A 15,829-nucleotide genomic window follows, 5' to 3' on the forward strand; every position below is an offset into this window, starting at 1 on the left:
AGTCACCATCTGCAGTGATTTTGGAGCCCAGAAAAATAAAGTCAGCCACTGTTTCCACTGTTTCCCCATCTATTTGCCATGAAGTGATGGGACCAGATGCCATGATCTTCATTTTCTGAATGTTGAACTTTAAGCCAACTTTTTCACTCTCCTCTTTCACTTTCATTAAGAGGCTTTTTAGTTCCTCTTCATTTTCTGCCATAAGGGTGGTGTCATCTGCATTTCTGAGGTTATTGATATTTCTCCTGGCAATCTTGATTCCAGCTTGTGCTTCTTCCAGTCCAGCGTTTCTCATGATGTACTCTGCATATAAATTAAATAAGTAGGGTGACAATATACAGCCTTGACGTACTCCTTTTCCTATTTGGAGCCAGTCTGTTGTTCCATGCGTATCCAGTTCTAACTGTTGCTTCCTGACCTGCATACAGGTTTCTCAAGAGGCAGGTCAGGTGGTCTGGTATGCTTATCTCTTTCAGAATTTTCCACAGTTTATTGTGATCCACATAGTCAAAGGCTTTGGCAAAGTCAATAAAACAGAAATAGATGTTTTTCTGGAACTCTCTTCCTTTTTCAATTATCCAGCGGATGTTGGCAATTTGATCTCTGGTTCCTCTGCCTTTTCTAAAACCAGCTTGAACATCTGGGAGTTCACAGTTCACATATTTCTGAAGCCTGGCTTGGAGAATTTTGAGCATTACTTTACTAGAGTGTGAGATGAGTGCAACTGTGCGATAGTTTGAGCATAAATTTGACTGCAATAAATAAAATCAGCCCTATGACCACCACTCATTTTTAAAAAGCAACAATGAAGTACAGCTATCACTCCCACAAAGAAGATAAAATACAATCATAAAATAGCAAATTAATCCTTAAAAGGGTAACTAGATAATAGAAAAAGGAAACAAAAATCTAATGGAATAGACATAAAACAATCTATAGACTTAATTCTAACATATTCATAGCCACATTAAATGTAAATGTTCTAAATATTCTAACTTTTACAAGAGATTTTAAGTGTAGATGACTCAAGATCCTTGTACAAATCCAATGCAGTAATTCCACCCTCAATATATAGTCCCATAGATTAAAAGGAAAAGGAGAAATGATATTACATGCTAAAATTAATGAAAGAAGCTAGTGTGGCTATGTTAATATCAGAAAATTATTTTTCAAACCAAAGAATATTGCTAGAAATAGAGGGTTATTTCAGAATGATTAAAAGGGTCAATTTATCAAGTGGACATAATAATCCTAAATGATCATACTCTTAAATAACTGAGCTTAAAAATAGATTAAGCAAAAACTAGTAGAACTGAAAAGACAGACAAATCCAGGATCATATTTAGATGTTTTAACACTCCTCTCTTAATGATTGATAGATTAAATAGTCTGAAAATCAGTAAGGATAAAAAAGAGTTGAAAAATACTATCAACCAATCTTTGCAACTAACATTATAAAAACATTGACCCAGTAATAGCACAATACATGTTTTTCTCAAATGCACATTGAAAATTTTAAGATAGGACATATTCTGTATCATTAAACAAATTTATAGACATTCAGTAGTATGAGTTATCTTCTCTGAAAGCAATGAAGTTAAATTAGAAATCAAGAACAGAAAAATATCTAGAAAGTTCTAAAATATTTGGAAACTAGATAACACATTTCCAAATATCTGTGTCCTAACTTCATAAGGGAAGTTAAAACTGAATGAAAGTGTTTAACTAACATATTGAAGTATAGAAGTGTGGAAGTATTGAGCTAAATGAAAACAAAAAGACAAAATACAAAATTTGTAGTGCACAAAATAAGAAATGTAGTGCATTTAAAGCAGTGCTTAGGGAGAAAATTTTAGCATTTAAGTTTTGGTGGTTTTAAAAATATGCTCATAATTTCTTTGAGGCAACACTTTTAAAGAGGTAGAGCTTAATTACTCTCCCTTTCAGTGTGGGATACATTTAGTTTCTTGCTTACAATTATTAGAATAAGACAGAAGTAACAGTATGTTATTTCTGAAAACAGGTTATAAAAGGCTCACTTTCCATGTTGGATGACTTCTATCTAAGGAATTATTAATACTGGAGACAGTTATTTCAGGACATTCAGACAACCTATAGACTGGCTTATGCAGCAGGAAACAGGTCTTTTGTTGATAGCCAGAGAGGAACCAAAATCTGCCAGCAAACATATGCTTGAGCTTGGAAGTACATGGTCATCTAGACATGCTATCAGGTGACACTGCAACCCTGGCCAACGGCTTGATTGTAAACTCATGGGAGATCTTGAGTCAGAACACTCTGGCTAAGCCACACTCAGATCTCTGGTCCACTGAAAGTGTGAAATAAGAAATGTTTGGGTTTTTTTAAACCTCTAAATTTGGGAGTAATTTATTATGCAGCAATATGTGAATAGTAGAGACTTTTGATGCTGTGAATGGAGTGTTGTCATAATAAAAAAAACCCTAAACTGTTGGTGTGTCTTTGATACCAGGCAGCTGTCTTTTCTGAGTCTGTTATGGAAAACCTAAATGTCTTTAAGACACTATTAACAGAAGTCTCATGGTCTTAGATAAGGCTGCTGCTGAGGACATTCAGGAACATGACCTAAATGTTACTGAAACTGGAAGAAGGGAGATCCTTCTTATATAGTGGTAGAAAGTTCAACATGGACACCATCCATCATGTTGAAAGTAGGAAATATACTTGATGAACTGGATGATTTGGCTAAGGATATTTTCAGTCAAAGTTTTTAATGTGCTGCTGGTTTGTTTCCTTGCTTCTTAATATAAAATTCAAGAGTAGAGAGGTATATTAACAAAGTGCTTTTAAACACGAAGAAGCTGGAACTTGATGGTTTTGAAAATTCTGTCTCTACAGACAATAAATGCTAAAATTAAGCAATGAGTAAAAATGAAACCTAGTGCACTAAAGTTTAAGCCAAGAGAATGACTAAAATCTTTTGTTAAGATCTCAGAAAGATCAACAATGATCTATCAGGGTGCTGTTCAGTGAAACAAAATGTTCTCTAAATAGAACAAAGTTTTGCCTCATACGTCTTCTCTATAGGGCTGTTAGGAAGCTTCAGGGTGTCTCCCTTAAGCATTTTTATGAGAAACTCAAAATACAGAAATAGAAAAGGGCATATGTTAACAAAATTTATGTGTGTAACTTTTTTCTAATGGAATAGGCTCAGTAAGTCAGAGAAGATCCACAGGGATTTTTGAAGCATTGTAGATATAGAAACATTACCAGCTGACTAAAAGACTTAGAGGCTGTACAAAGGGACCTTAAATGAAAAGAGAACTTGGGACCTCCCAAATTCTATTGGCAAATAGGAGACTGAGAAACTACCAAGCTACAAACAATCACTGCCTTTTGGGTTGAAGGAAAGATGACTGAGTAGGCAGAACCAACAGCCCAGAGGGCAGACTGAGAGCCAAAGTAAATTATTCCCTGGCTTTGAGACCTACCAGGAATTTCTGATATTTGCCTGGCTATATTTCAGAATCACTGTAGCCTTTTTTGTGCTAATGATTTCACCTGTTATATTTTCCTTCTTAATGATTTTCTTCAGTTTTGTGGATGTTTTTAGACTTTTTTGTTCCAAATAGTGTCTCTGCCTCTTTCTTTCTCTCATCTCCTCTGGGACATTTGTTAAGCATTTGTTAGTGCTACTTGGTGGTGCACCACCGTTTTTGAGTCATCTTGTATGATCTTCAGAGAATAATGTTTCTCTTATAAAATTTCTTTCTTTGTTGATAGTCTATGAATGATGAGAATCATTGTATTTAATTGTTTAGACATACGTGTCCTATTTTTTGAATGCACTTATGCTAGTTGATTAGGTCTATGTCTAATAAATTTAACATCTGGGTCCTCTCATGGATAGTTTCTATTGAATTGATTTATTCCTGGATATGGGTAATACTTACATGTTTCTTTTAGTATTTTGTTAACAAATGAGTATTTAGAATAGTATAAAATGTTTAGAAATTTCTTTCTCTCGGTTAGATTTGGTGTTGTTGCTATTTATTTGTTTAGTGACTTTTCTGAACTAATTCTATAAAGTCTGTATTCTTAATAGTGTGCTGCCACTGAAACCTCTGATTGATAAAATTACTAATCTTCTAATGATTTGTCAGAGATTTGTTTAAATGCCTTCAATGGATAAATCTTTCATCCTTTACAAAGGGTCTCTGTATGTGGGTAAATACATGCTAGTACACAGGCTGGTCACAACTCTGCCTTATCCTTCACTTCTAGTTTGAATAGTACATATATTTCAGCCACATCTGAGAGGTTGAGGGTGCTCCCAGGTCTTCCTTGGGCATATGTACAACCTTGAAACTGCACAGCATGCAGACTTTTATAGCTATAGAAATATGTTAAAGATTTCCAGAGTTTCCTATGGACATTTTGTTCCTCAAATATTACTTTTAACATTTTTGTTGTTGTTGCTAGGCTCATATTTGCCTCAGTGGTATTACAGACCTGAGAAACTACAAAGGTAAACAACTGTCATTGTTTTTTTTTCCAACAAAGGCCACAGAAGTAGAGATTCTATAACAGTAAGCTCTGAGTTAGGTTAAATTATGACAGTGCTCTGTAAATCACTTTTCTAGATGTATAAATCTAATAGTAACAACAGTATGGAAAAGGGATGTTCTGAAGAACTGAAGTCCTTATCTGCTCTTTGTGGTTGTTCTAAGACTCCTGGTTTTTGCTGCTGTTGTGGTTGTGAAGTTCTTTGGTTTCAAGACTACCATGAAGCCTTTAAATTAGACTGATAATGAATATCTTTGGAGAGAGGAATGGGAATAGGCCAAGCATAAAAAGTAAAAAACTCTGTTTTTGTTACCAAGGTACAACAGTTTCGTTTTGTTTGGCTTTTAAACAAATACCCCTCTCATTGTCACAAACCTGTGAATGATTTCCAGAGTCCTGAGAAAGTTGATTTTGACATTTTTTCTGGAATTTTCAATGATTTTATGGAGGAAGATTCACAGAGTTTCACAATGCATCTTTGGGGAAGTCCTATTCTTCCATTCAAATGTTTAAAATAGGAATTGAAACATCTATTATAAACTTCATTTGGAAATGCAAAAATCATTGAGCAGCAAAAAAAAATTCTGAGGAATATAAAACTTAAAGTAATAGTAATGGAGGCTATGTGGTATTGGTATCAAAATAAACAGATAAATGAAACAGATGAAGAGTTAAGGAAGAAGTTCACAGATATGTGGACAGCTGTTTTTGTGTTTTACATAGTTGCAAAGCCACTTTAGTGGAGAAAGGATAGTGTTTTCAACATTGGTTATTTGTGTAGGTAAACCAAAAACCAAAGAGATCTTTGATAAATATCTCACCCTGTATTAGAAAAGCTAACCCCAAAAATATTTTGGACATAAATGTAAAACCTAAAACTAGAAAACTTAGAAGAATACATAGGAAAACTTTTGTGATGTGTGTTTAGGGAAAGATTTCTTGGCTATGACATCAAAAGCATAATCCATAAAAGAAGAGATTGGACTATTGAACTTCAGACAAATTAGAAACTTTGTTTATGAAGCATAATATTAATATTAAAATAATGAAAAGGTAAGCCACAGCCTGAAAGAAAATATTTGCAACTATATATATTATAAAGTATTTATACCCAGAATATATAAAGAACTTTAAGACTAAATAACAGGATAAAAAACAACTCAGTTCAAGTTTTATTTAAACAGATATTTCATTATTAAATAAATGAAAGCAAAAAGCCTAAAGTAATACTACATTATTATAACTGCTAAAAATAAAAAATACTATATCATTTATTGGGAAGTATATGGATAAAATGGAACCCTCATACGTTGTTGGTCAGAGTGTGGAAGATTATAACCACTTTAAAAAACAGTTTGGCAGTTTGTTAGTTTTTTTTCCCTAAATCACTGTAAACTACCATATGATCTAGCCCTTTGATCCAGATATTTATCCAAGAGGAGTGACAGAATATGTCCACAGTTAGACTTGTACATGAATATTCATAACATTTTTATCAACAATCACCTGAAACTAGAAACGATTGTTTCTATCAACAGATGAATGGTTATAATATAACACCATCCGGCAATAAAAAGAAGGGAACTAAGGAATGAGTCTCAGAACACTTGCATTTAACGGTTAGACCAAAAAATAAAAAGTTTATATATTATATGGTCCTATGAATGTTAAATTCTATAAAATGCAAACTAATCTATATTGATGGAAAGCAGATCCATGCTTATATAGGACAGTGTACAGGGAGTGGGTGAAAAGACAGGAGGATAAATTACAAAGGACATGAGAAAAATGTGGGGAGTGATGTATGTTTTCATTATCTTATCTACAGTAATGGTTTCATTGGAGTACGTAAGTCAAAACATCATTTTGTACCCTAAACATGTACTATATGTTACATGTAAATTATATTTCCAATAAAGTTGTTAAAAATAATTTCAGCCATTTTGATGAATGAAGTATATGATTTTTTTATGTTTAGTATAAAACAATATCCTTGGATTAAGAAAAAAGTATACAGTATCATTAGTCATCATGGAAATGAAATTAAAACCATGGTATAGGAAGATAACCCCCAAACTCCTGGAATTGCAGCATTTTAATCTCAACAGACATACCCCCTGGTGAAACTGGGGGGAAATTATGGTGAAAACATAAGTGGCAAATTTGTGTTTGTGTTTTTTTTTAATGAAACAATTTAAAGTTTCTGGAAATTATCCTAAGGACACAGAACAAATGAAGAAATATTTTTTTAAAAAAATGATTTTAAGATTTGTTAAACATCACTCAATTTTGATTATTTTAGAGAAGAAGCTGTATTTGCACCTTAAAGATATTGGCAATTCATCACCATATATACTTCACTCCATGTGCAGTTTATGAAGAGCTTTGTTCTTGAGTAAAACTGCAATCCAGACATGCTGCTTGCTACCTGGTAACAGAGTGTGAATAAAACAGGTAAGATTTTAAAAAGTCAATTGCCTGAAATTATCAAACAGGCATCAACAACATACTTTCGTGTTCCAGAGCTTCGTGGTAAGGTATCAGTTTTTATCATTTGCATCTAGATTTTGATATCAGTGTTTATCTAAAATTTTTTTCAGAAAGAGCTACACTTTCCAGGGTCATAGATTTTCATGCTTGTAACATTTAGATTTTCTATATATGAGGCAGCAATCAATCCAGGTGAGAGTGAGTGAACTGCACAGGATGGTCACTATAGGAAGGAGTTGAAGAGTTGGTGGGAAATCTGACCTTTTATACAATAGCATGTTACTCTCTTTTTTATTACAGAATTTCAGTCATGAGAATTTATAGTTTTCTTGCTATTTATTAATAATTTTAATATGTTATTTACTTTGTAATAACATAAAGAAATGAAATGACTTGAATTAGATTTGTTTAACATCACTATATGTTACTTGTATCTCATAAACTTTGGAGACTGTTTTCTTTAGACAGTACCCATTTAAAAATTAACAAGTTCAGTCTTAGAAATACAGAGGCATAAAGTTTTAAGAAGGTGTTTTCTAGTTGGGTTGGCTCAGATACCTGAGTTTGTGGCATTAATATCTTTCCAGCCTGTGAGTTGACTGACAGAAGTGTTTGTAAGCAAATCAAGTCCACAGATAAAGATTAACCATTGCAAATCTCATATGCCCCCCTGGAGATAATTTAACTTTAAATCACAATGTTTTTTTCTCTCCTTTATAGCATGGGACATTGAAACTAACATACTTCTCTCGTCCTTGGCAGACAGAAGGGTATCTTTTCATGCAACACAGGTATACATTTCACTCATGTCCTTGAGTAGATATGAAATAACACAATATTTCAGTGTTGTATTGTGCAAAGAGGGTTGAATTTGGGATTAAATAGTCTCTAAAAAGAAAGAGTATAGCTCTCAAAATAGCTGAGTTTGACTCTTGGCTGTCTTACTTGTGAAATGTGAGTTTGGGCAAGTTATTTAGTCTTTTATGCCCATTTACTATCTGTGAAATGGTGAAACTAGAGTTATTTTGAAGAATAAGTTATATAGATGCATGTGAAAGTGTGATCACCATATATGTTTAAATAATGTTTGCTAATATTATATTCCTATTTTAAAAAATATGTTCAACTTTTTAGCACTATTACCTCAGTAAATTTCATTAATATACCAGACATTAAGTTTACATGCATATAAAGTTGAAGTAGCATTGTTAAACCATTGTGAGAAGTTTTAATTAAATAACATTTTTATCATATTTTATAAATGAAAAACACAGCTATGTTAACTCTAGAGATGCCTTGATGCAGAGTCTCAGTTGGAAAAATGATGTTTGTAATAACAGATATTTACCAAGCTCTTATTTAAAGTTCTTTGTACCATTGTAAATACTTTATATACTTTATTTATGTAATCCTTGCAACAAACATGTACATTCTTGAATTTGAAATTTGTTGGTCTATAATGTAGACAGGCTTCTCCAATGGCTCAGTGGTAAAGAATGCAGGAGATGCAGATAACACAGATTCAGTCCCTGGGTCAGCAAGATCCTCTGGAAGAGGAAATAGCAACCCACTCCAGTATTCTTGCCTGAAAAGTCCCATGGACAGAGGAGCCTGGTGGGCTGCAGTCCATGGGGTCAAAAAGTGTCAGACACCACTGAAGCCACTGAGCATGAGCACTCAATAATGTAAATATGACTATTATTATAATTTTGCATATTAAGAAAACTAAATCACAGAAATACCAGATTAGTAAGAGTGTGAACCAAGAGTGTATATGAGGGGATATATTTGAGCTTGGGTATTCCATCTGAATGTAGGACTAGCTTCCAATAACATGTGTGTGGTTGGGGGGGCAGTGGCTGTGGGGAGTGGTTCACTTCAACTTTAAAGAGCAGGAAAAAGGAAGAAAGAGAAGACAAAAGGTACAGTGTGCATAAAATTAATAGAATAGTAAAAATGACCAAATCATAATGAGAAAAATGCTAACCCAGAATATTCATTATTTATTTATTTTCCTCCAAATTCATACTGCAAATAAGAATAATAAAATTTACTACTGTCTTCCTATCTAGCTGAAAAGAAAAGATAAAAACATGAAATGATTGGAAACAGTATAAAATCATATATTTCAGTGCAGTCACTCAGTCGTGTCTGACTCTTTGCTACCCCATGGACTGCAGCATGCCAGGCTTCCCTGTCGATCACCAACTCCTGGAGCTTGCTCAAACTCTTGTCCATTGAGTCAGTGGTGCCATCAAACCATCTCATCCTCTGTCGTCCCCTTCTCCTCCTGCCTTCAGTCTTTCCCAGCATCAGGATTTTTTCCAAGTACTAGATATAACTGTGTGTATGTGTGAGAGTGAAACAAGTAAAATATTTTCCTTCATTCTTTATATTTTTTTCAAAATTTAATTCATGAAGATTGAAAACAAATGTTGCTATTGTATGAAAAGCTCCAAGAAAAACACAGTTTTTTTAAATTTATTATTTTTTTTCAATTATTTTTATTAGTTGGAGGCTAATTACTTCGCAACATTGCAGTGGGTTTTGTCATACATTGACATGAATCAGCCATGGAGTTACATGTATTCCCCATCCCGATCCCCCCTCCCACCTCCCTCTCCACCCGATTCCCCTGGGTCCTCCCAGTGCACCTGGCCCGAGCACCTGTCTCATGCATCCCACCTGGGCTGGTGATCTGTTTCACCATAGATAATATACATGCTGTTCTCTTGAAACATCCCACCCGCCTTCTCCCACAGAGTCCAAAAGTCTGTTCTGTACATCTGTGTCTCTTTTTCTGTTTTGCATATAGGGTTATCATTACCATCTTTTCTAAATTCCATATATATGTGTTAGTATGCTGTAATGATCTTTATCTTTCTGGCTTACTTCACTCTGTATAATGGGCTCCAGTTTCATCCATCTCATTAGAACTGATTCAAATGAATTCTTTTTAATGGCTGAGTAATATTCCATGGTGTATATGTACCACAGCTTCCTTATCCATTCGTCTGCTGATGGGCATCTAGGTTGCTTCCATGTCCTGGCTATTATAAATAGTGCTGCGATGAACATTGGGGTGCACATGTCTCTTTCAGATCTGGTTTCCTCAGTGTGTATGCCCAAGAGTGGTATTGATGGGTCATATGGCTGTTCTAGTTCCAGTTTTTTAAAGAAATCTCCACACTGTTCTCCATAGTGGCTGTACTAGTTTGCATTCCCACCAACAGTGTAAGAGGGTTCCCTTTTCTCCACACCCTCTCCAGCATTTATTGCTTGTAGACTTTTGCATAGCAGCCATCCTGACTGGCGTGTAATGGTACCTCATTGTGGTTTTGATTTGCATTTCTCTGATGATGAGTGATGTTGAGCATCTTTTCATGTGTTTGTTAGCCATCTGTATGTCTTCTTTGGAGAAATGTCTGTTTAGTTCTTTGGCCCATTTTTTGATTGGGTCATTTATTTTTCTGGAATTGAGCTTCAGGAGTTGCTTGTATATTTTTGAGATTAATCCTTTGTCTGTTGCTTCATTTGCTGTTATTTTCTCCCAATCTGAGGGCTGTCTTTTCACCTTACTTATAGTTTCCTTTGTTGTGCAAAAGCTTTTAAGTTTCATTAGGTCCCATTTGTTTATTTTTGCTCTTATTTCCAATATTCTGGGAGGTGGGTCATAGAGGATCCTGCTGTGATTCATGTCAGAGAGTGTTTTGCCTATGTTCTCCTCTAGGAGTTTTATAGTTTCTGGTCTTACATTTAGATCTTTAATCCATTTTGAGTTTATTTTTGTGTATGGTGTTCGAAAGTGTTCTAGTTTCATTCTTTTACAAGTGGTTCACCAGTTTTCCCAGCACCACTTGTTGAAGAGGTTGTCTTTTTTCCATTGTATATCCTTGCCTCCTTTGTCAAAGATAAGGTGTCCATGGGTTCGTGGATTTATCTCTGGGCTTTCTATTCTGTTCCATTGGTCTCTATTTCTGTCTTTGTGCCAGTACCACACTGTCTTGATGACTGTGGCTTTGTAGTAGAGTCTGAAGTCAGGAGGTTGATTCCTCCAGTTCCATTCTTCTTTCTCAAGATTACTTTGGCTATTCGAGGTTTTTTGTATTTCCATACAAATTGTGAAATTATTTGTTCTAGTTCTGTGAAAAATACTGTTGGTAGCTTGATAGGGATTGCATTGAATCTATAGATTGCTTTGGGTAGAATAGCCATTTTGACAATATTGATTCTTCCAATCCATGAACACGGTATGTTTCTCCATCTGTTTGTGTCCTCTTTGATTTCTTTCATCAGTGGAAAATCACAGTTGAAAACACTGTTTCTAAATAAAGCGGAAGATGCTGGTAAATAAAGGAGAAGGTCAAGGTGACAAGTGTTTCCTCAGACATCCTAAGATTTATGCCAGTGACAGAACGTGCTGAACTGCAGAATATAGAAGGTGAAACACTAAAGAAACCCAGTATTTTAATGTCATCTTTAAGGGCAAAATAATAATAATAGGCTCTTTCCCCCCTAACAATTGTTTGAAAAATATGAAAGAGGAGGACAATTGAATCTTTGTATTCTTCCCCTGATACTATGTCATTTTTTTTAAAGTTCATACTTCAGATAAAAAATCAAATGCAAACCAGTTTACTCCCTGAGCAAATCTGTAGCATTGTTTTCAGTGTGGGTTCCATATAACATCATCTTCAAAATCATCTAGGATGCCTATGTAGGTTCTTTTTTCTAGATGGCCAACAGATTCATGAAAAGGTGCTCAGCATCATGAATCATCAAGGAAATGCAAGTCAAAAGCACAATGAGTGATCACTTCACAACTATTAGAATGGCTATCATCAAAAACACAAGAGGTAACAAGCTTTGGCAAGAATGTGGAGAAAAGGGAACTCTTGTCACTCTTGGTGGGGATGTGGATAATAGTATGGAGATTTCTCAAAAACAATTAAAAAAATAGAACTAGCATATGATTGAGAAATCCTACTTCTGGGAGCATATCCAAAGGAAATGAAACATGATTTCAAAGGGATATCTATACTCTTATGTTCATTGGAGCATTATTCATAATAGCCAAGATACTGAAACAACCTAAGTGCTCCTCTATAGGTAAATGGATAAAAAGAAAATATGATTATATATTATTCGTCCATGAGAACATAGGAAAACCTACCTTTTGCAACAACATGGATAGACCTTGAGGGTTTTATGCTAAGTGAAGTTAAATCAAACAGAGAAAGGCAAATACTGTATGATATCATTTACATATGGAATCAGGAAAAATTTGATTCACTCTGGTGGATTAAATGATAACAAGATTGTGGACATTTTGGGTTGGAACAGAGTCTTGAGCATCTATGTGCCTGTAAATGGCAACGTTCCCTCAGTTCTCAACCTGCTGGCCCAAGGAGCATCCTAAGGTTCCCTTAGTTTCTTGCTTTTGTGAATACGTACTTGCCCTGAATTGCAGAGAGCCTAAATTGATTGAAGTCATGAATCTACTCCTCAAATGATTCTTAAGTAAGTAAGTGAAGTCGCTCAGTTGTATCCAACTCTTTGCGACCCCATGGACTGTAGCCCACCAGGCTTCTCTGTCCACGGGATTCTCCAGGCAAGACTACTGTAGTGGATTGACATTTCCTTCTCCAGGAGATCTTCCCAACTCAGGAATCGAACCTGGGTCTCCTGCATTGCAGGCAGACAATTTAACCTCTGAGCCACCAGGGAAGCCCCCAAATGATTCTTAGGGTGTGCTTATAACCTCCTATTTATTTTTCTTTGTTCAGTTGCTAAGTGGTAGCCAACTCTTTGCGACCCCATGGACTTTAGCATGACAGGCTTCCCTGTCCTTTACCATCTCCTGCAGTTTGCTCAAATTCATGTCCATTGAGTCATGATGCCATCCAACCTTCCCATCCTCTGTCACCCTCTTCTCTTCCTGCTCTCAATCTTTCCCAGGATCAGGGTCTTTTCCATTGTGTCAGCATTTCATCAGGTGGCCAAAGTATTGGAGCTTCAGCATTAGTCCTTCCAATAAATATTCAGGGTTGATTTCCTTTAGGATTGACTGGTTTGATCTCCTTGCAGGCCAAGGGACTCTCAAGAGCCTTCTCCAGCACCACAGTTTGAAAGCATAATTTCTTCAGTTCTCATCCTTCTTTATGGTCCAATTCTCACATCTGTACATGACTACTGGAAAAGTCATAGATCTGACTATATTGACATTTTGCTGGCAAAGGGATGTCTCCGCTTTTTAATGTGCCATCTAGGTTTGTTATAGCTTTCCTTCCAAGGAGCAAGGATCTTCTAATTTCATGGCTGCATTCACTGTTTGCAGTATTGGAGCCCAAGAAAATAAAATCCGTCACTGTTTTCACTTTTCCCTCATCTGTTTGCCAGGAAGTGATGGGACCAGATGCCATGATCTAATTTTTTGAATGTTGAGTTTTAAGCAAGGTTTTTTACTCTTCTCCTTCACCTTCATCTAGAGGCTCTTTAGTACCTCTTTGCTTTCTGCCATTTGAATGATATCATCTGCATATTGGAGGTTATTGATATTTCTCCCAGCAATCTTGATTCCAGCTTGAGCTTCATCCAGCCTGGCATTTCGCATGATGTACTCTGCACGTAAATTAAGTAAGCAGGGTGACAATACACAGTCTTGACATATGCCTTTCTCAATTTTGAGCCAGTCCATTTTTCCACGTCCAATTCTAACTGTTGCTTCTTGACCTGCATACAGGTTTCTCAGGAGACAGGTAAGGTGGTCTGGTATTCTCATCTCTTAAGAATTTTCCACAGTTTGTTGTGATCCACACAGTCCAAGGCTTTAGCATAGTCAATGAAACAGAAATATATGTTTTGTTTCTGGGATTCCCTTGCTTTTTCTGTGATCCAACAAATGTTGGTAATTTGGTCTCTGGTTTTTCTGCCTTTTTTTCTAAATCCAGCTTGTACATCTGGAAGTTCTTGGTTCATGCACTGCTGAAGCATAACTTTAAGGATTTTGACCATTACCTTCCTAGCATGTAAAATGAGTCCAGTTGTATGGTGGTTTAAACATTTTTTTTAGCATTGTTGTTCTTTGGGATTGGAATGAAAACTGACCTTTTCAGTCTTGTGGCCACTGCTGAGTTTTCCAAATTTGCTGACATAGTGAGTGCAGCAATTTCACAGCATCATCTTTTAGGATTGAAGTAGTTTAGCTGGAATTCCATCACCTCAACTTTGTTCATAGTGATGCTTCCTAAGGCCCACTTGACTTTGGACTCCAGGATGTCTGGCTGTAGATGTGTGACCACACCATTGTGATTATCTGGATCACTAAGACTTTTTTTGTTTAGTTCTAGTGTGTATTCTTGCAGCTTCTTATAAATCCTCTCTAGTTATTCTAGGTCCTTGCTGTTTCTGTCCTTTATTGTGCCCATCTTTGTATGAATTATTCTTTTGGTATCTCTTACTTTCTTGAAGAGATTTCTAGTCTTTCTCATTCTATTGTTTTCCTCTATTTATTTGTGTTGGTCACTTAAGGATGCTTTCTTATCTCTCCTTGCTATTCTCTGGAATTCTGCATTCAGGTGGATATATCTTTCCTTTTCTCCTTTGCCTTTTGCTTCTCTTCTTAGGTATTTGTAAGGCCTTGTCAGACAAACACTTGCCTTCTCACATTTCTTTTGCTTTGGGATCTTATAGGTAACTTCCTATAAGAAACATGTATAGCACTCCCATATTCAGAAATTGTATTATCAAATGCTTGAAAAAAATATAGACTGTGAAAGCAACACATTGGATTCTAACTATATATTAGGCACTGGTTTAAGCATTGTTACGAGTCCTCACATCAACCCTTGACGCTAATATTATACCCATTGCACAGATGGGAAAATTGAGGCCAGAGAGGTTGGATAACTCATTCAAAGTTATTAGGTTGGTACAATAGTGACTGCGATTTTTGCATTATTGAAATTTGCTGTTTGACATTGGAATACATTCTTAAATAAATGTGATTATGTTACATATCATTTTAGTGTGCATTTCTTGCTTTATTTTTTTTGCTGACTTCTTACTTGCTTATTTTATGTTTATTTTAGACTATGGAAATGATGTTAGACAAAAAGCAAATTCGAGCAATTTTCTTATGCAAGTTGAAAATGGGTTGTAAAGCAGTGGAGAGGAGACAACTCACAACATCAACAATGCATTTGGCCCAGGAACTGATAATGAAATGTACAGTGCAGTGGTGGTTAAAAGAGTTTTGCAAAGGAGATTAGAGCCTTGAAGATGAAGAGCATACTGACTGGCCATTATAGGTTTGAGAATGATGAACTGAGAGCCATATTTGAAGCTGAACCTCTTAAAACTACATGAGAAGTTGTCAAAGAACTCATCATGGACCATTCTACAGTGGTATGGCATTTGAAGTAAATTAGAAAGGTGAAAAAGCTTGATAAGTGGGTGCCTCATGAGCTGACCAAAAATTACCAAAAAAAAAAAAAATCATCATTTTGAAGTGTCATCTTCTCTTACTCTATGCAACAACAGTGAACCATTTTTCTATCCAACTGTGCCATGCAATGAAAAGTGGATTTTAGGACTGGTTCAAATGAATTCTTTTTGACGGCTGAGTAAAATTCCATGGTGTATATGTACCACAGCTTCCTTATCCATTCATCTGCTGATGATGAGATGGATGAAACTGGAGCCCCTTATACAGAGTGAAGTAAGCCAGAAAGATAAAGAACATTACAGCATACTAACACATATATATGGAATTTAGAAAGATGGTAACGATAAC

Source organism: Cervus elaphus, chromosome 19 (assembly GCF_910594005.1).
Source record: "Cervus elaphus chromosome 19, mCerEla1.1, whole genome shotgun sequence".
Lineage (NCBI taxonomy): Eukaryota > Metazoa > Chordata > Mammalia > Artiodactyla > Cervidae > Cervus > Cervus elaphus.